Raw genomic sequence first — 21,385 nt, 5'->3', positions numbered from 1 at the left:
CTGTCCCCTTTGCAGAAAAGCATCCCCAAAGAATGATGTTTCCACTCCATGCTTCACGTATGGATGTTTCTTGGGGTTGTACTCATCCTTCTTCTTCCTCCAAACACGGCGAGTGGAGTTAGACAAAAAGCTCTATTTTTGTCTCATCAAGACACATGACCTTCTCCCATCCTCCTCTGGATCATCCAGATGGTCATTGGCAAACTTCAGACGGCCTGGACATGCGCTGGCTTGAGCAGGTGGACCTTGCGTGCGCTGCAGGATTTTAATCCATGACGGTCGTAGTGTGTGTTACTAATGTTTCCTTTGAGACTGTGGTCCCACTCTCTTCAGTCATTGACCAGGCCTGCCGTGAGTTCTGGGCTGATCCCTCACCTTACTCATGATCATTGGTGCCCCACGAAATTACGCCAACAGTTGTGGCTCTCACCAAGCTGCTTGCCTATTGTCCTGTAGCCCACCCCAACCTTGTGCAGGTCTACAATTTAACCCTGATGTCCTTACACAGCTCTCTGTCTTGGCCATTGTGGAGAGTTGAGTCTGTTTGATTGAGTGTGTGGACAGGTCTTTTATAAGGTAACGAGTTCAAACAGACATGAGTGGAGACGAGAAGGGCTCTTTAAAGAAAAACCAACAGGTCTGTGAGAGCCGGAATTCTTATTGGTTGGTAGGTGATCAAATACTTATGTCATGCAATAAATGCAAATTAATTACTTAAAAATCATACAATGTGATTTTCTGGATTTTTGTTTTAGATTCCGTCTCTCACAGTTGAATGTACCTATGATAAAAATTACAGACCTCTACATGCTTTGTAAGTAGGAAAATCGGCAGAGGTATCAAATACTTGTTCTCCCCACTGTAATATTTAGTGCACATTTTAGGTCCTCTTTATCCGTGGAGTGAAAATATGGAAACGCATGACTTTTCTTTGCCATTTGTCCTTCAAGATATGAAAAGGTTGTCTTTTAAAATGTATTTTTCAGCACTTTTAGTACAGCACGTTGTAGATGGAGTACTGTCGCAACCTGACATGTCATTTTGTCAGTGTATTAAGGCCTTTTGCTGGTCCCTAGAAGCAGGAAGTGTGTTTTGAGGCAGACAGTTTTTCCTTCTAAGATAGGTGACCTTCAACTCACTGTTGATCGAGGGAAGAAATTGGTTCTGTGATATTCCTGCTGAACAAAAAAGGATTGTTTTATAATTATCCCCTATTAAATCAAATCAAATCAAATTTTATTAGTCACATACACATGGTAGCAGATTGTAATGCGAGTGTAGCGAAATGCTTGTGCTTCTAGTTCCGACAATGCAGTAATAACCAACAAGTAATCTAACCTACAATTCCACAACTACTACCTTATAACACACACACAAGTGTAAAGGATAAAGAATATGTACATAAAATATATGAATGAGTGGTGGTACAGAACGGCATGGCAAGATGCAGTAGATGGTATAGAGTAGGTATATACATATGAGATGGGTAATGTAGGTATGTAAACATATATTAAGTGGCATTGTTTAAAGTGGCTAGTGGTACATTTTTACATAATTTCCATCAATTCCCATTTTTAAAGTGGCTGAGTTGAGTCAGTAGTTGGCAGCGGCCGCTAAATGTTAGTGTGGGCTGTTTAACAGTCTGATGCCTTGAGATAGAAGTGTTTTTCAGTCTCTCGGTCCCTGCTTTGATGCACCTGTACTGACCTCGCCTTCTGGATGATAGCGGGTGACAGGCAGTGCTTGGTGTTGTTGTCCTTGATGATCTTTATGGCCTTCCTGTGACATCGGGTGGTGTAGGTGTCTGGAGGGCATAGTTTGCCCCCGGTGATGCGTTCTGCAGACCTCACTACCCTCTGGAGAGCCTTACGGTTGTGGCGGAGCAGTTCCGTACCAGGCGGTGATACAGCCGACAGGATGCTCTCGATGTGGCATCTGTAGAAGTTTGAGTGCTTTTGGTGACAAGCCGAATTTCTAAGCCTCCTGAGTTGAAGAGGCGCTGCTGCCCTTCTTCACAACGCTGTCTGTGTGGGGGACCAATTCAGTTTGTCTGTGATGTGTACACCGAGGAACTTAAAACTTTCCACCTTCTCCACTACTGACCGTCGATGGATAGGGGGGTGCTCCCTCTGCTGTTCCTGAAGTCCACAATCATCTCCTTTGTTTTGTTACGTGAGTGTGAGGTTATTTTCCTGACACCACACTCCGAGGGCCCCACCTCCTCCCTGTAGGCCGTCTCGCTTGTTGTAATCAAGCCTCCCACTGTAGTTTATCCGCAAACTTGATGATTGAGTTGGAGGCGTGCATGGCCACGCAGTCGTGGGTAACAGGGAGTACAGGAGAGGCTCAGAACGCACCCTTGTGGGGCCCAGTGTTGAGGATCAGCGGTGGAGATGTTTGTACCTACCCTCACCACCTGGGGCGGCCCGTCAGGAAAGTCCAGGACCCAGTTGCACAGGGCGGGTCGAGACCAGGGTCTCGAGCTTGATGACGAGTTTGGAGGGTACTATGGTTAATGCTTAGCTGTAATCGCATGAACAGCATTCTCACATGGTATTCCTCTTTCCAGATGGGTTAGGGCAGTGTGCAGTGTGGTTGCGATTGCGTCGTCTGTGGACCTATTGGTCGGAAGCAAATTGGAGTGGGTCTTAGGTGTCGTAAGGAGTGAGTGATATGGTCCTTGACTAGTCTCTCAAAGCACTCATGATGACGGAAGTGAGTGCTACGGGCGGTAGTCGTTTAGCTCAGTTACCTTAGCTTTTCTTGGGAACAGGAACAATGGTGGCCTCTTGAAGCATGTGGGAACAGCAGACTGGGATAAGATGATTGAATATGTCCGTAAACACACCAGCCAGCTGGTCTGCGCATGCTCTCGAGGACGCGGCTGGGAATGTCGGCTGGCCTGCAGCCTTGCGAGGGTTAACACGTTAAATGTTTTACTCACCTCGGGCCAGTGAAGAGAGCCGCAGGTTTTGGTAGGGCCGTGTCAGTGCACTGTATTGTCCTCAAAGCGGGCAAAAAAGTTTTACCTGTCTGGAGCAAAACATCTGGTCCGCGACGGGGCTGGTTTTTTTTAATCCGTGATTGACGTGAACCCTGCCACATACTCTTGTGTCTGAGCTGTTGAATGCGACTCGTTTTGTCTCTGTACTGGGACTTAGCCTGTTTGATTGCCTTGCGGAGAGAATAGCTACACTGTTTGATTCGGTCATGCTTCCGGTCACCTTGCCCTGGTTAAAAGCAGTGGTTCGCTCTTCAGTTTCACCGCGAATGCTGCCGTCAATCCACGGTTTCTGGTTTGGGGAATGTTTTAATCGTTGCTGTGGGAACGACATCGTCAATGCACTTCCTAATGAACTCGCTCACCGAATCAGCATATTCGTCAATATTGTTGTTGACGGCGATGCGAACATATTCCAATCCGCGCGTGATCGAAGCAGTCTTGAAGCGTGGATTCAGATTGGTCGGACCAGCGTTGAACAGACCTGAGCGCGGGAGCTTGTTGTTTGAGTTTCTGTTTTGAGGCTGGAATCAACAAAATGGAGTCGTGGTCAGCTTTTCCGAAAAGGGGCGGGGAGGGCCTTATATGCGTCGCGTGAAATTAGTATAACAATGATCTAGGTTTTCCAGCCCTGTAGCAAACAAGATAGCTGATAGAATTTAGGGAGTTTTGTTTTTAGATTAGCCTTGTTAAAATCCCCAGCTACGATGAATGCAGCCTCAGGTGTGTGTTTCCAGTTTACAAAGAGTCAGATAAGTTCGTTCAGGGCCATCGATGTGTCTGCTTGGGGGAATATATACGCTGTGATTATGATTGAAGAGAATTCCCTTGGTAGATAATCGGTCGACATTTGATTGTGAGGAGTTCTAGATCAGGTGAACAGAATGACTTGAGTTCCTGTGTGTTTTATGATGATCACCACACGTCCGTAATCATAAGGCATACCCCCCCCTCTTCTTACCGGAAAGATGTTTGTTTCTGTCGGCGCGATGCATGAAAACCAGCTGCGCACCGACTCCGTTAGCGTCTCTTGAGTTACCATTTCGTGAAGCAGACACGTTGCAATCCCTGATGTCTCTCTGGAATGCTACCCGTGCTCGGATTTCGTCAACCTTATTGTCAAGAACTGGACATTGGCGAAGTAGATGCTAGGGAGTGAGCGCGATGTGCCCGTCTCCGAAGCCTGACCACGAGACCGCTCTTGTGCCCCTTTTTCGGCGTCGCACCAGGGTCGCCGGCTGGGATCAGATCCATTCTATTGGTGGGAAGCAAAACACTGGATCCGTTTCTGGAAAGTCATATTCCTGGTAGGAACGATGAGATTGACGTTAATCGTATATTCAGTAGTTCCTCCCGACTGTATGTAATGAAACCTAAGATTACCTGGGTACGATGTAAGAAATAACACACTATAAAGAACAAAATACTGCATATTTCCAAGGAACGCGAAGCGAGGCGGCCATCTCTTTTCGGCGCCGGAAGGTGTGTCCGCTCCGCTCCGGCCGGCAGAGCCTGGGCGCGAACCCAGAGACTCTGGTGCACAGCTAGCGCTGCGATGCAGTGCCCTAGACCACTGCGCCACCTGGGAGCGGTTTTTCTTATTTTTACTGTTTTCTACATTGTTGAATAATAGTGAAGACATCAAAACTATGAAATAACACACGTGCAAATTACTTCCTTCTCGGCTGAGTTCTAACAATCTGTTAAATGCACTACAGACTTTTTTGTAGGTGACTATAATTCAATAATGTAATTTGGGTTTATATAGACTTGAAATGATAATGAATGGCTTGTTTTTTGCTGAAAGCATTTTTACTGTGAGAAAATAGGAAATTAAAATAAGTATTGAATTATTGAATTATTATTGTTCTCAGTGGTAAATGCATGGAGAGGAGTTGACACTTTGGAATTACTTCAAATGCTAACCTTTTGTAAAGTTCGTACATAATGATGTTTGTAAACAAAATCATTAGTGCCCTTTTCTATTTCCTGGAGTTAAAGACACTCTAAGACATGCATACAGTACCAGTCAAAAGTTTGGACACATCTACTCACTTAAAGGGTTTTTCGTTATTTGTTTCTTGATTTTTAAAAAGTTTACGCCCCTTTTCTCCCCAATTTTCGTGGTATCTAATCGCTAGTAATTACTATCTTGTCTCATCGCTACAACTCCCGTACGGGCTCGGGAGAGACGAAGGTCGAAAGTCATGCGTCCTCCGAAGCACAACCCAACCAAGCCGCACTGCTTCTTAACACAGCGCGCCTCCAACCCGGAAGCCAGCCGCACCAATGTGTCGGAGGAAACACTGTGCACCCGCCCCCCTTGGTTAGCGCGCACTGCGCCCGGCCTGCCACAGGAGTCGCTGGAGCGTGATGAGACAAGGATATCCCTACCGGCCAAACCCTCCCTAACTCGGACGACGCTAGGCCAATTGTGCGTCGCCCCACGGACCCCCCGGTCGCGGCCGGCTGCGACAGAGCCTGGGCGCGAACCCAGAGACTCTGGTGGCACAGCTAGCGCTGCGATGCAGTGCCCTAGACCACTGCGCCACCRGGGAGCGGTTTTTCTTTATTTTGACTGTTTTCTACATTGTTGAATAATAGTGAAGACATCAAAACTATGAAATAACACACGTGCAAAGCTGTCATCAAAGCAAAGGGTGGATACTTTGAAGAATCTCAAATATAAAATATATTTTGATTTAACTCTTTGGTTACTACATGATTCCATATGTGTTATTTCATAGTTTTGATGTCTTCACTATTATTCTACAATGTAGAAAATAGCAAAAATAAAGAACAACCCTGGAATGAGTAGGTGTCCACATTTTTGACTGGTACTGTAGATGTTCTGATTCCATGTCCACTTTCATACCTTTGGTTAGATGGTTGCATGAAAATCTCAGTAGATCTATTTGTTTAAGTGAAGTGATGATCCACAGTGTTCAGACTTCGAAACGGTCATGCAGCTCTCATCAATTCGTATGTCAGCTGTCTGCATGGTCTGACAAGTTTTAATGCCAACTCTGCACTTTCACTGCTGGCTCCCTGAATTTGCATAAAATTACATTTTTCTGTAACGCTAACAAGACACTTGGTGTTCATTCAATCAGCTCCTGAAGTCTCCTTTGTTCTGAGTGCCATCATGGGGCTGTGTGGCTGAAATAAAATAAATAATTTCTTATGCAGCAGGCTTGTGACTGCTCACCAAGGCCACCGTGGGATTCATAATGACAGTTATTTTCAATAGTTTGTGAAAGTAGGGAGCTGAAGACCGCTACTCCCGCTGTAGATTGATTTAACTCCTTAATATCACCTGCTGGCAACACAACATATCGAACAACATTAATTGAGTTATTCACAATACTGTTGGCAGTATTGTTGAGACTCCCTAAACTAATTAGTTTGCATTGTGTTAGGCATCATGACCGAGTCTTTGTAGTAGAATAATTCCTCACCTGTATTCATTTTTCTCCAAGGTGGTAGTGTTGATGCTCAAGTGAGCGTTTCTTAGCAACCACTCCTCAGCGCACCTGTCATTGCAGGCTTTAAACTAGTGCCCTCAGAGACCTATACCCCCAGATCTATTCTAAATGAATTGAATTTAGAATAGAGATCAGTGTCATTGTCAGAGATTTGTTCAATTAACAATGTCAGTTATTCGTACACAAACAATACATGTGTGACGCCGTCAATGTTGGGGTGTGTTTTTAAAGAGCTTGGTGTAATCATGCTTGCGCAGGGCTTGATTAACCACTAACACACTTTGAGATAGTCCCTATTCACTGATCATGAAAAACATTTCCCCATTCTATAAAAACAATTCTAAATGAACTTGATTGTCCAAAATATTTATTTGCTAGCTCTCTGATAACCATCAAAGCTGGTGAAATGAACTTGCACAGAAATAGCCAATATTGTTGATCTCTTGCAGTGGAGCAATTTCACAACACATCTACTCAATCTCTTTTGCCACAGCATCCATATCTTTGTTGGACAGATACACTTTGACGGTTCCAGATGGTTAATCTTGTTAAATTTACTCAATTTACGTATTACTGTTTGCTTATCGAGATTCTGATGTCTCTGTCAACAAGGGGAAGATGACTTTCCATCTTATATCCAGACCATTCTAATCCAATATCCAATAGAGAGTGACCTTTTGGGATTTGCAACAGCATTGGCAATCGTCCTGCTTACAGCATTTCTAGCCCCTAAAATTCAATAAGGTTAACGGCAAGTCTAGATTGATGTCACAAAACGATATGAAGTGTAAATACCTAAGATGATTTGATGGGGAGATATCAAACTGTGGGAATTTCTGTCCTGCTCGAGAATTAAATTATTCATAGATATCCCCAAGGTCTAAAAATCACTCTGGAGTTAAAGTGGCACATTTAGTTTTTTCTTGCATGTTATCAATGTCAGATTTTCTTTTTTTTCTCTAATGGACTGACCTCTAAGTTTGCCACACCATTTGCAAATTCTGCAACATGTAATTGCTAGAGCAGATAATTGGCTCATGTTGAATTAATTTGCCTAATAATTAACACTTGTCTTTTGACCCTAATACTGTATTTTGGGCACCAATACTGTCCAATGTTCTTTGCCTGTCATTTTGCCAAATGAGTAAAGGTCCTTACTGAAGGTTTCTTGACTGACAAAAATATATCTTTACTCCTCTCTTCCCAGATCTTCTAAGCCCAGATCTTCTCCAAAGGGATCTGGTGTTTCTTGTCTTGACACAGGTAACCATTTCTCTGCCATCGTAATATTTGAGAAATCTTTCAAACTTGTAGAACTGCTGACTAGGGAACCATTTTAGATGCATGCAAATGAGCCGTATGTGAATTTAATGTGATTCCAACCTTTGCCAACGTAGGCTGCTGGGATGTCACAAAGTTCCCTCAGATGCTCTTTATTGACCAACGTTATAGAGATAACTAGAACGTTGACTGCCCCAACTCCCTCTCCTCCACATTCTCCCTCTCTTCTTCTACTCAACGTCCTCCGCCTCCACCTTCTCCCCTTTTCCTTCTCCTCTCATCTGCCTTCTCCCCCTCTCCGCCTCCTCCCACTCTCCTCCTCCTCACCCATCTCCTCCGCCTCCTCCCTATCTCCTTTTCCTTTCCTCCTCCTCTTCACCCCTCTCCTTCATCTCCTCCTGCTCTCCTTCTACTCTCCTCTGCCTCCTCCCCCTCTCCTCCTCCTCACCCCTCTCCTCTSCCTKCTCCCCCRCCTCKCCCTTCTCCTCTGCCTKCTCCCCCTCTCTTCCCCCTCTCCTTCTCTCCTCTGCCTCCTCCCCTTCTCCTCACCCCTGTCCTCTGCCTCCTTCCCCTCTCTACATGCTCAGGCTTGGCAAGGCATTTCCATGGAGCTCCAGTCCAAGGTATCGATGACCCAGGCTGATGAAGAAATGGAGCCAGGACTAGTGGTGGCTTCCTCATCTATGCAGCATGAAGTTTTTCACTGTGCCACTGAAGTGTCAACTTTGACATCACTGTGGTACTTCTTCATTTTCCTACAGTGCTCTTGGCTGGTTTAGGAATCTCAGCAGTCAGCACCATAGGTCTGAGGATAGTTTAACTTCCCTCAGTGTTGCATTACGCTTTAATCACCATCTGGCCGTCTGTGCGTGAGCTCATTAAGATCTCCAACTGATTTTATTTGCTTTCAGATACATGACCCCAGTAAGTCTGAGAAGGACAACTGTTGGATTCTAGTTTGTACTCAGGATGTCCATCAAATCAAATCAAATGTTATTGGTCACATACAGATGTTTAGCAGATGTTATTGCGGGTGTAGCGAAATTGTGTTTCTAGCTCCAACAGTGCAGTAAAATCTAACAATGCACACAAACCTAAAAGTAAAATAATGGAATTAAGGAAAATATAAATATCAGGATGAGCAATGTGGGAGTGGTATAGACTAAATACAGTAGAATATAATACAGTATATACACATGAGATGAGTAAAGCAAAAATATGTAAACATTATTGAAGTGATTAGTGGTCTATTATTAAAGTGGCCAGTGATTTCAAGTCTATGTATATAGGGAAGCAGCCTCTAAGGGCAGGGTTACGTAACCGGGTCGAAGCGGCCTAGTGATGGCTATTTAACAGTCTGATGGCCTTGAGATAGAAGCTGTTTTTCAGTGTTTCGGTCCCAGCTTTGATGCACCTGTGCTGAACTCACCTTCTGGATGATAGCAGGGTGAACAGGCAGTGGCTTAGTTTGTTATTGTCCTTGATGATCTTTTTGGCCTTACTGTGACATTGGGTGCTGTAGGTTTCCTGGAGGGCAGGTAGTTTGCCCCCGGTGATGCGTTGGGCAAACCGCACCACCCTCTGGAGAGCCCTGCGGGCGGTGCAGTTGTCTTACCAGGCGGTGATACAGCATGACAGAATGCTCTCAAATGTGCATCGTAAAGGTTTGTGAGGGTTTTTGGTGCCAAAACAAATTTCTTCAGCCTCCTGTGTGGGTGGACCATTTCAGATTGTCAGTGTTGTGTACGCCGAGGAACTTGAAGCTTTCCACCTGCTCCACCGCGGTCTCATCGATGTGGATAGGGGCGTATTCCCTCTGCTGTTTCCTGAAGTCCACGATCAGCTCCTTTGTTTTGTCGACATTGAGTGAGAGGTTATTTTCCTGGCACCACACTCCTGGGGCCTTCATCTTCTCCCTGTAGGCTGTCGTCATGGTTGGTAAGCAAGCCTACTACTGTTGCGTCGTCTGCAAACTTGATGATTGAGTTGGAGGCGTGCTTGGCCACGCAGTCATAGGTGAACAGGGAGTACAGGAGGGGACTGAGCACGCACCCTTGTGGGGCCCCTGTGTTGAGGATCAGTGCAGTGGAGGTGTTGTTTTCTACCTTCACCACCTGGGGGCGACCCGCCAGGAAGTCCAATGGCACACTGGGGAACAGTTACTATGCTCAAGCATTGTGGTCTCTAATACTAATAGTCCACGACCCTCATACTGAACTGGTGGAACGCGGGCTGGATCCGGACCCAGAATGGAGTCAATATGGGTCCCGATATGATACTCCTGGTATCATATGAACACACAGAAGACATGGATAAATGTGTAGAATTGAAGGAAATTAGCTTTGGCCTGGTGATGGACCTGTTTTTATTCTACAGTTTGGCCTGGTGGTGGAGCTGTTTTATTTGTACAGTTTGGCCTGGTGGTGGACCTGTTTTTATTCTACAGTTTGGCCTGGTGGTGGAGCTGTTTTATTTGTACAGTTTGGCCTGGTGGTGGAGCTGTTTTATTCTACAGTTTGGCCTGGTGGTGGAGCTGTTTTATTTATACAGTTTGGCCTGGTGGTGGAGCTGTTTTTATTCTACAGTTTGACCTGTTGGTGGAGCTGTTTTTATTCTACAGTTTGACCTGTTGGTGGAGCTGTTTTTATTCTACAGTTTGGCTTGTTTGGCGGACCTGTCTTTTCATTGTACAGTTTGGCCTGTTGGTGGAGCGTCTTTTCATTGTACGTTTGACCTGTTGGTGGCGCTGTCTTTTATTCTACAGTTTGACCTGTTGGTGGAGCTGTGTTTTTATTCTACAGTTTGGCCTGTTGGTGGAGCTGTGTTTTTATTCTACAGTTTGACCTGTTGGTGGACCTGTGTTTTTATTCTACAGTTTGGCCTGTTGGTGGAGCTGTCTTTTCATTGTCCAGTTTGACCTGTTGGTGGCGCTGTCTTTTTATTCTACAGTTTGGCTGTTGGTGGCGCTGTCTTTTTATTCTACAGTTTGCCTGTTGGTGGCGCTGTCTTTTTTATTCTACAGTTTGGCCTGTTGGTGGCGCTGTCTTTTTTATTCTACAGTTTGGCCTGTTGGTGGACCGTATTTTCATTCTACAGTTTGGCCTGTTGGTGGCGCTGTCTTTTTATTCTACGGTTTGGCCTGTTGGTGGCGCTGTCTTTTTATTCTACAGTTTGGCTGTTGGTGGCGCTGTCTTTTTATTCTACAGTTTGGCCTGTTGGTGGTGCTGTATTTTCATTCTATTTGGCTGTTGGTGCGCTTCTTTTTATTCTACAGTTTGGCCTGTTGGTGGCGCTGTCTTTTTTATTCTACAGTTTGGCCTGTTGGTGGTGTGTCTTTTTCATTCTACAGTTTGGCCTGTTGGTGGGCTGTATTTTTATTCTACAGTTTGGCCTGTTGGTGGTGCTGTATTTTCATTTTACAGTTTGGCCTGTTGGTGGCGCTGTATTTTTATTCTACAGTTTGGCCTGTTGGTGGTGCTGTATTTTTATTCTACAGTTGGCCTGTTGGTGGTGATGTATTTTCATTCTACAGTTTGGCCTGTTGGTGGAGCTGTATTTTTTATTCTACAGTTTGGCCTGTTGGTGGTGCTGTATTTCATTCTACAGTTTGGCCTGTTGGTGGTGATGTATTTTCATTCTACAAGTTTGGCCTGTTGGTGGAGCTGTCTTTTTATTCTACAGTTTGACCTGTTGGTGGAGCTGTCTTTTTATTCTACAGTTTGGCCTGTTGGTGGACTGTTTTCATTCTACAGTTTGGCCTGTTGGTGGAGCTGTATTTTCATTCTACAGTTTGGCCTGTTGGTGGAGCTGTATTTTCATTCTACAGTTTGGCCTGTTGGGGAGCTGTCTTTTATTCTACAGTTTGGCCTGTTGGTGGTGCTGTCTTTTTATTCTACAGTTTGGCCTGTTGGTGGACCTGTATTTTCATTCTTCACAGTTTGGCCTGTTGGTGGACCTGTATTTTCATTCTACAGTTTGGCCTGTTGGTGGACCTGTCTTTTTATTCTACGGTTTGGCCTGTTGGTGGCGCTGTCTTTTTATTCTCAGTTTGCCTGTTGGTGCGCTGCGTCTTTTTTATTCACAGTTTGGCCTGTTGGTGGTGCTGTATTTTCATTCTAACAGTTTGGCTGTTGGTGGCGCTGTCTTTTTTATTCTACAGTTTGGCCTGTTGGTGGCGCTGTTTTATTCTACAGTTGGCCGTTGGTGGTGCTGTATTTTCATTCTACAGTTTGGCCTGTTGGTGGAGCTGTATTTTTTATTCTACAGTTTGGCCTGTTGGTGGGTGCTGTATTTTCATTTTACAGTTTGGCCTGTTGGTGGAGCTGTATTTTTTATTCTACAGTTTGGCCTGTTGGTGGTGCTGTATTTTTTTCTTCATTTTGGCCTGTTGGTGTGCTGTATTTTCATTCTACATTGGCCTGTTGTGGAGCTGTATTTTTATTCTACAGTTTGGCCTGTTGGTGGGCTGTATTTTCATTCTACAGTTTGGCCTGTTGGTGTGATGTATTTTCTTCTACAGTTTGGCCTGTTGGTGGAGCTGCTTTTTTATTCTACAGTTTGCCTGTTGGTGGGCTGTTTTTTTATTCTACAGTTTGGCCTGTTGGTGGACCTGTATTTTCATTCTACAGTTTGGCCTGTTGGTGGAGCTGTATTTTTTCTACAGTTTGGCCTGTTGGTGGAGCTGTATTTTCATTCTCAGTTTGGCCTGTTGGTGGAGCTGTCTTTTTATTTACAGTTTGGCCTGTTGGTGGTGCTGTCTTTTATTCTACAGTTTGGCCTGTTGGTGGACTGTATTTTCATTCTTCAGTTTGGCCTGTTGGTGGACCTGTATTTTCATTCTACAGTTTGGCCTGTTGGTGGACTTATTTTCATTCTACAGTTTGGCCTGTTGTGGTGCTGTCTTTTCATTATGCAGTCCATTTTCTTTCCAGTGAAACATGTTCATTTGTGAAGGCATTTTCTCCAATTTTCTCTCTCAAGTACTTATAAACTTCAGAAAGCAACCTATTTAAGCCAATTAAAGTGAGTGATTATAGATGATGATGTAGAAACAAGATGTTCCATGTGTTTTTCTCCATTTTGCTGGGTTTTATGACCTGACCTTTTTACAAAGACTGAAATGTTTTCCATGAAACGTCAATACAATTATCGTTCAGTTACTAACAGTCTAGGAGCAGGAAAACACTGATAATAGTTTTTATTTTCCACGTTTTGTACATCGGATGCACTGAAAGGACATGGTCATTTAATAGTCTCTGAGTCATATAATAACTATTGTGAGCAACAGGCAGGGGCCGCCAGGATTTTGGGCCCTATGAAAGATATCACTTTGGGCCCCACCACCACGGCCACACCAACCCTGTGCAATTGCTGTAACCTCACACCTCCAGAACCCAATCGAACGCCATTCAAAGCTTTAAATAACTCTACCTTTGCAGGCTTGCAACTCTCTTGTAGTCCAATATTTACTGTACGATATTTACTGACGGTGAGCTGTGAAAATATAACACTGTGCAGACATGCATGCAACATTCTACATACAGTGGAATTCACTATTTGATGCAAGACTGATACCCTCTAAGAAATGTGCTAAAGGCCATCTTTTACAGTCTAAATGTAATTTTAATGGCAAAATTATTGAATGGAAAATCTCTTAACATTAATGAATAACTTAAAAATAAATATACCTTAAATATACATTAAACTCTTCGATTAAAATAAATGAACATTATCATCTATAAAATGATATAACTAACAAAATAATAAAATCAGCAGCAGATTTTTGAACTAAGTATACATACCAACTAGAAAATCAGCAGCTGTAAAAGTGAAAATGGAAAATGGAAAACAAAATGGAAATGAAAAGGCCTGATGGTGGCGCTAGAGGAAAGGTCAAGTGGTCACCAAATCAATAGGTTTCTTCCACTTGGGGTCTTGATTGTGCACAACACATTTTATGGCAATCCAACCATTACTTTGAGATATATCTTGTTCTCAGTCTTGTTCTCACCCTGTGGGCATTGTGTGTAGTGATCCAATATCCATAGCCTTGCCATTTAACAGTTATCACTGGCCCTTGCTCAGCCTTTCTCACCAAGAGCCCAGTGCCGAGCCTTCTTGCTAGCAAAGTCACTGATCAAGTCTTCGAAGTCCAGCTTTCTAGCTAACTGACTTTCAATGGACAGCATGACAAGACTGCAAAGCCTGTCCTGGGATATAGTGGACCTCAAACTGTTTTTTAAATCAGTTTTAGCTTACTGAAAGCTCTCTCGCCACCAGCAACAGTCACAGGCATTGTGCAAAATATACGTAAAGCAATGCACACTTCTACAAAAATACTTTGCAGTTGCATCTTACAAATTGCATTCAGGAGACCAAGAGGGGACAAGTTAGGGGGGAAAGTGGCAGCATATACAGTGTTCAGGTGTCTTACTTCATTTTGAAACTCAGGTGTCAGATCTCTGGAATACTTCATGATCAGTGGTTGGCACACAGAAGGGACATTATCCTCACTAATCTGCCCAGCTTTCAGAACAGCAGAAAATTCTTCAATTAATTTTTTCAGTGGTGTGGAACCTAGTGTCCAAGTCACTTATGATGTTGTCCGTAGCAGTAAAAAACACTGTGATCTGAAACACCATTGCTGCACTGTCCTGAGCTGTCTCTTCTTGAGAGGTCTCATAATGGAATCTCTTCCCTTTCCTCTGGCGGCTGTGTTTCTTGCTAAATTGAGGTGCAACATCCATTTGCGTAGCAATCAGTGCTGCCTCAGACAGGAGAGTCTCCCATCCATCTCTAAGAGTCTGCATCTCTTCCTTTAAGGCTCTGATATTGGTTGCCTCTGTGTCTAGTGAGATTTTTCCTGACTGGAGAATCACATTCCTGTCCTTAATGCATTGCAGTACCTGCAATTATGCCAACTGACATGTCATTCAACACAATGCTGCTCACCACCTCCTTCAGTTGGGAGAAGGGCTGGTTCAGGGTTATGGGGATGGGGAGACAGGTCTGCTGAGCCTGAAGCTGCATCTGTTGGGCCTGGCACCAAGCAGGGGCAGGGACAACTGATTTAGTATGAATAGCTTGCTAAAGTTTGCCTGCATTGATTAAATGTCGGCTAAATGAGATGTGAAGTGTAAACACAGACTTTTCTGTGAAGATTTAAAGTTAACTAATGTTATGGGAGCAAAAGTAACCTATTTCACTATGGACTAAGCTAACAGGTTAATTTCCACCACTCCACCACTTTGTGAAAAATTGGGTGACATACTGTCACCCTTTTTTTCTCTCTCTCCTGTCTTTCTTTTCTTTCTTTTCGTTTTTGGAAGCGAGATTTTTCTTTAGGAAGCTGAGACATGATGCTCTACTGCACTCCTCACTCGCAATTCACTGCTAGCAAGTACCGTTCACGCCTGTTTTCGGGTCAGGACCGAACCATTTCATGTAAATAGAGGGGGGTGGGGGTGATTGGGCAATACAGATGCTCTCTGGATGTTTACTTTTTGCCAAAAACAATAAGAAAAATAAAACGTTTGTTTTATTAGTACATTATGAATATTATATTAGTGATGATAGGTATATTTTTTTCAATATTAAATTATCAACCTAACGTTCTAATATTTGTTTAGGGCTCGTCAGTCACAGGCCCTTGGAATCGCCGTAACTCCCACCCCCATATGGCGCCCCTGGGAAGTTATTCTATGACTTGGCTTGTGGGGGGAGGGGGGGGGGGGGGGGGGTCAAATCTCAGAAGGACGGACTTATGTACAGGGACTAAATGGCTGTCTGGGAAGACTGTGGGAAACATCAGTGCAAAACGCTGTAGTCCTGAAGAACTCTGTATTTTCATTAACAACACAGGGAGGCATTTGAATTGGTGTGCGTTAGAAGTGAGTTGCCAAATGTACTTAAAGGCTCACCACAGTTATTTGCCAATAATATGTAAACATGCACTAGAAACTGCTCTTGTGATGTGCAAACCAAATGTATGTTTATTTTATTATTATTCATGTGATTTCCTTCCTCCCCATAATTTTCTGCCAATAGGACGCAGGAACCTTTCATATTGGTATGAAACTTCAATGTTAAGATTGTCTTCAAGTTTAAGACTACGTTAAACAGGTAGAATACTGAAATACTCTGGTTGTCCTCTTTCCTTTATGCAAATTGTTCACCTAGTGTTGTTGTTCTCCACTTGTAGATTTGGGATATTCACGCTTTACAGAAATTGTCGTTGTTACACAGCCAAGTCCTCTTCCACTTTGGCTTCATGAAGATGTCTATTTTGTAAATATGAAGTGTCAGGGAGGCTTTGCAAAAAAGAGATCAGAATCCAATCCAGTATCCAATCAGGATCAAATAGCCATATGAAGCCAGTACAGCAGAAAGTGATTGCCATGGTAATGAAGTTGGGGAGGGAGGACACTCACTGGCCTCAGGTCAGCCTATGAGATTTCTCAATATGTCTGGCTCCTCCACAACGGGACAGGCTGACCCCACTCTGCTAGACTTCCAAAAGCGTTCGTCGTCCACCTATTTCATGGCAATTATCCGGATCACCAACCGCTGGAATAGAGAATTGTCCCTTTTCATTCTACCCCTATAAGTGCGCCATTGTGGCTGTTGTGTGCTGTTATAATGGCGATTCTCTTCCGTCGAGGTCAGTGAGGAGACATCACAGGAAGTGTAATTTAAAGAGCGTGAAATTCAAAGCTGCTTCCCCATCGGACTAGATTTCCCCACTCTGGAATTTTGATGTCTAGAGACAAATATTTACCTTCCTGTTTTCAGTTTGTCTTTTTCCACTCTTGCATCTGCAGTTGTTAGGATGAAGTAACACTGTATGGCATCAACACATGGCTGAGGTTTCAAACAAGCCCAATTGTTCTGATAAGCCTTTTGGGATCGAGAAAATAATCAGATAAAAAAATAATCTGATAAAAAAACTGGCTAACTAAACTTTACCCCTTTTTTATGATAGTCTTTGATGATTGCAGAAACCCCATATGATGGTTGAATTAGTAATATATGCTTAAACTGTACCTGCACAACAAGGCCTAAGTTTAAATGCTTATAATTAATGCCAGCATGCAGGTGATCAATAAACATGAAACATTAGGCAATCAATGGGTCGAGCAGCTGTGGGAGGGAGGGGCACACTGACTCAGAACAGAGGGAGGGGCACACTGACTCAGAACAGAGGGAGGGGCACACTGACTCAGAACAGAGGGAGGGGCAACCTTGACTCAGAACAGAGGGAGGGGCACACTGACTCAGAACAGAGGGAGGGGCTACACTGACTCAGAACAGAGGGAGGGGCACACTGATCAGAACAGAGGGAGGGGCACACTGACTCAGAACAGAGGGATGGGCACACTGACTCAGAAGCAGAGGGAGGGGCACACTGACTCAGAACAGAGGGAGGGGCACACTGACTCAGAACAGAGGGAGGGGCACACTGACTCAGAACAGAGGGAGGGGAACACTGACTCTTGTGTCAGTAAATCTGGCTCTAGCTCCATGAGACATTTTCAGCATCAGGGTTTTTTGGATGTCTGGCTCTTAATTTCTGAAAGGTGTTCTGATCTGGTCGCGATGAAAAGTGCACGGTGGTCTGGCCACGGTATCCAACTTGTTGCCGCTTCAAAAGCTCCCAAAGCCACGTCTCTTTAAAAGATATGGGTCTTTCTATAAAATAATGGAGCCAATGTGTGACATTGGGATCAAAATTTCAAATGGTTTGAAATAAAAAGGATTTTCATGCAGTTCCACATGTACTTAGAGGAATTAAAGTGAATACATGCAAACTGGCCCATAATACCACCTATACAACAACATCCTTTAAGCAGAGTTCATACAGACATTGGCTAGTCACATTCAAGCACTTAATTGTAATTGTCAAGGACCTCAGTGTTATACAATAGTATAATTTATATAATTGTGTATATGTAGGGCCTAATATAGAACCCCCTCCAAAAAAAAGCATGCAACAACTGTCCAAAAAAAGTAGCCCATTACCACTTCAAGAATAGTACATTTTGTAGGCCTTGCATTGATATAAAATGAAATATGTAACAATAATGTGGACATGGTGACTGAATAGATTGGATGCGTGGAGATTTTTCTGTACCCTATGTGGCTGATGCAGGCACACATGATAAAGCCAGGAATCTCACCATCACTGTTTTTATAATGAGAAAGTGACCAAAAACCATGTTCCTTTTTTAATGGAAGGATTTGTATGGAAAGCCAAGTTGAAGCCAGCATTAGATGTTGTCATCCTAATAATAACCACACGTGGATTTACTGCAACAGAGTAGCGCAACACCCAGAGTAGCGCAACACCCAGAGTAGCGCAACACCCAGAGTAGCGCAACACCCAGAGTAGCGCAACACCCAGAGTAGCGCAACACCCAGAGTAGCGCAACACCCAGAGTAGCGCAACACCCAGAGTAGCACAACACCCTTCAATTGAAGCTGCGGCAAACAAACGAAAGTGGGCACATCTGTCACAAAAACAGATAAAAAATGAAATCACAATAATTATAAGGGAGCAGGAGAACTTGTAATTTTTGTAGCCAATTTATAATAACTTTAAGCACCAAATTGAGGAAATGTCAGATTTTCAAGTTAGGCCTATTCAAGTACTTGAATTTCTGAGCTTCAAATTCAAGTAGGCTACTTCAAGCCCCTTACATTTTGTTTTCCATGTCGCACAATACATTTGCCATGTTATATCATTACCAGATCATGTTTTGAATAAGACCACTAAGCTATGTAATTTGTCATTCTATCCAGAATAATCAATAGGAATTGGGTTGGGTGTTGTGCAATAGTCTATTTTACACAATTGTGCACAATAGACTGTCCTATCTGAGGAACAAAAACATATGAAAACATGAACTCATTACCTTGATGCTTTCTCTGTTAAATCTTACGAGACCCTGTTGTAAATCAAGCAGACAACAACAGATGATCTGCATCAATTCGCTAGTGATATTAGATCCATCCTGGATCCAGGTACAACTGTCTTCCCCATAAGACACCAATATATTCTGGACATTCCTCACAAACACCTTTTAACAGCATTTGTTGCATCAGATGTGCTATCACAACAACTGTTTGTCACTTGACTGTCATTCGGGTGAAATTCCTTCCTGGATCTGATGATGATGTGTGAAAATATCAGGGTGTAACTAATCAGCTGGACACCAAATGCACATCAACAAGTATTATGCATAATTATTGAAGCACCACATTAATGACAGTATCAATTTAGGTTTTAAGTGTCAAGGTGAGGTGACTCTTCCGGTTCAAGCATTTGATTTCGCAATGCATACGTTATTTTGAATTTGTCTGTCCATAAACTGTTTTCACCCTGTAACATAAGGAGACATGATGTTGCACTGCATTTCTGAGATTTCTGTACAAACAACGGTCTGACAGATCCAGGATACTTACAAGGTTCAAGTTCAGTATCTAATTTAACTGATTAATGCTTAATACATGATATAGCAACTTACACTACCATATAACAACTTACACGGTTTAATTTCACACACTTTTGTTAATACAGATCTGTCAAGACGTTAACCATGATAACGGGTTAAACGGGTTTTTAAATCAACCTGTGAATTTGATTGAATATAGCTATGATCCCTTATATCTTATGTAATGACATGACCAATTTTGGCTGATTTATTATCAATGACTTATCAACAGCTGTAACAAGTTGTCAAGTGTAGGAAATCCTCACTGGTGTCCTAGTTTATAGAATGACCCATATCCTGTCATGCTGGCTTTGGCGTTGATTGATGTCACCTTGAAAGGTCCTCATCAAATCAAGCTTTTATTTATACAGCACATTTCACACATGGAATGCAACACAATGTGCTTAACAGGAAAAAACAAATACAAATAATGAAAATAATATTTACTACACAACAAACATAAGAGGATAAAAACAAAAGAATAACAATACAAACTAAACTTCTAAAAATCACCCTAAGTAAAAGCAAAGCTAAAAAGGTGTGTTAAGATCTCTTTTGAATATGTCCACAGTTTTGGCCCCCCTCAGGTTCTCTGGCAGGCTATTCCAGAGGCTGGGGTCATAGTAACTAAAGGCTGCCTCTTGGTCCTAGGCTTTGGGATAGTTAAAAGGCCAGTGCCAGAGGTGCTGAGGGACCTACTGGGTACATAAATTACCTTAAAAGCATGTTTGACCATGTATTGGAGTGCACAATCATGGATTGATTTAAAAACCAATAGAATAATCTTAAAATGAATTCTAAACTCACAGGCAGCCAGTGCAGAGACTTTAAAACCGGTGTAATGTGTGCTGTCTGTCTGGTCTTGGTCAGTACCCGTGCTGCAGCTTTCTGTATGTTTTGCAGTTGACCAATGGCTTTCTTGGGAAGACGAGACAGGAGAGTGTTACAGTAGTCAAGCCTGCTTGTAGTAGAAGCATGGATGAGTCTCTCTGTATCAGCCTGAGAGAGAAATGGCTGTACCTTGGCAATGCTCCTCAGGTGGTTAAAAAGCTTCTCATGTGCTTTAATTGTTTCAGTGGCCATTTTGGACCTCAAGTCAGATCCATATATATCTCAAAAGTTTAGAATCTCTGCATCTTTTCTGACGGCCTGAGGAAATTTCAGACTTTCTTGGGATTTCTTTCGTGTTAAATTTTACAAACACTATTTAACAATGACTGAATCATGTTAGAGCTTGGGGGCGGAAACATCCAAGTGGAAGCTTTCCCAAGTCAGATGCTTATTGGATATTCGTAAAATATATTAGAGGCTGTGAATTGTGGAATTTGTGCAGACAGGAATATAAGGCTCTTCATGGTTGAGTTTAATAACATCTCTTGTGTAAAACATTAATCACATCGCTGGGTTGGCGTACCATTTCTTCCAACTGGCATGAATAAGAAAAACACTTCCTCTCCATAAGCCACCAAGTGACATCATTTCAATGAGGATGTTCAACTTTGTAAGACCTTAGCCAGCCTGTATCCTATGCTTGGTTGCAGTATTATTACAGTAACATTTAATTATTTCAGCAACTTTCAGCAAAGTTCACTGATTCCTTCTAAACACGTTAAAGTGCTGCTGTAGCTTGTGCCTCTTTACCGCTTTTGTCACACCCTGATCTGTTCACATGTCTTTGTGCTTGTCTCCACCCCCCTCCAGGTGTCGTCCAATTTCCCCATTATCCCCTGTGTATTTATACCTGTGTTCTCTGTCTGTTGCCAGTTCGTTTTGTTCGTGAAACCTACCAGCATTTGTTCCCCTGCTCCTGCCTGTTTCTTGCTCCTGTTTTTTAGTCCTTCCCGGTTTTGACCATTCTGCCTGCCCTGACCCTGAGCATGCCGTTCTATACCTTGCCCACCTCACAGGATTATTGACCCCTGCCTGCCCTGACCCTGAGACTGCCTGCCGTTCTGGACCCTTTGCACCCTCTCTGTATTATTGACCCCTGCCTGCCTTTAACCTGTCCTTTGCCTGGCCCTGTATTAGAAATCAACTTTTGTTTATTCGACACTGTCTGCATCTTTGTCATACCCCCCCCTCCTCTCTTCTCCAGACCATTTCCGGAGACCTTCTCCCTTACCTCACCT

The 21,385-nt window shown here is 43.3% G+C and overlaps 1 pseudogene; it reads left to right on the top strand.

Annotated features, from left to right (window-relative positions):
* Window positions 1-21,385, top strand: part of LOC111968268 (DNA primase large subunit-like) — a 108,754-nt pseudogene that overhangs the window by 44,044 nt on the left and 43,325 nt on the right.

The sequence above is a fragment of the Salvelinus sp. IW2-2015 genome, linkage group LG8 (genome assembly GCF_002910315.2).
Source record: "Salvelinus sp. IW2-2015 linkage group LG8, ASM291031v2, whole genome shotgun sequence".
Taxonomy (NCBI): domain Eukaryota; kingdom Metazoa; phylum Chordata; class Actinopteri; order Salmoniformes; family Salmonidae; genus Salvelinus; species Salvelinus sp. IW2-2015.
This window is presented reverse-complemented; position numbering and strand designations above follow the sequence as displayed.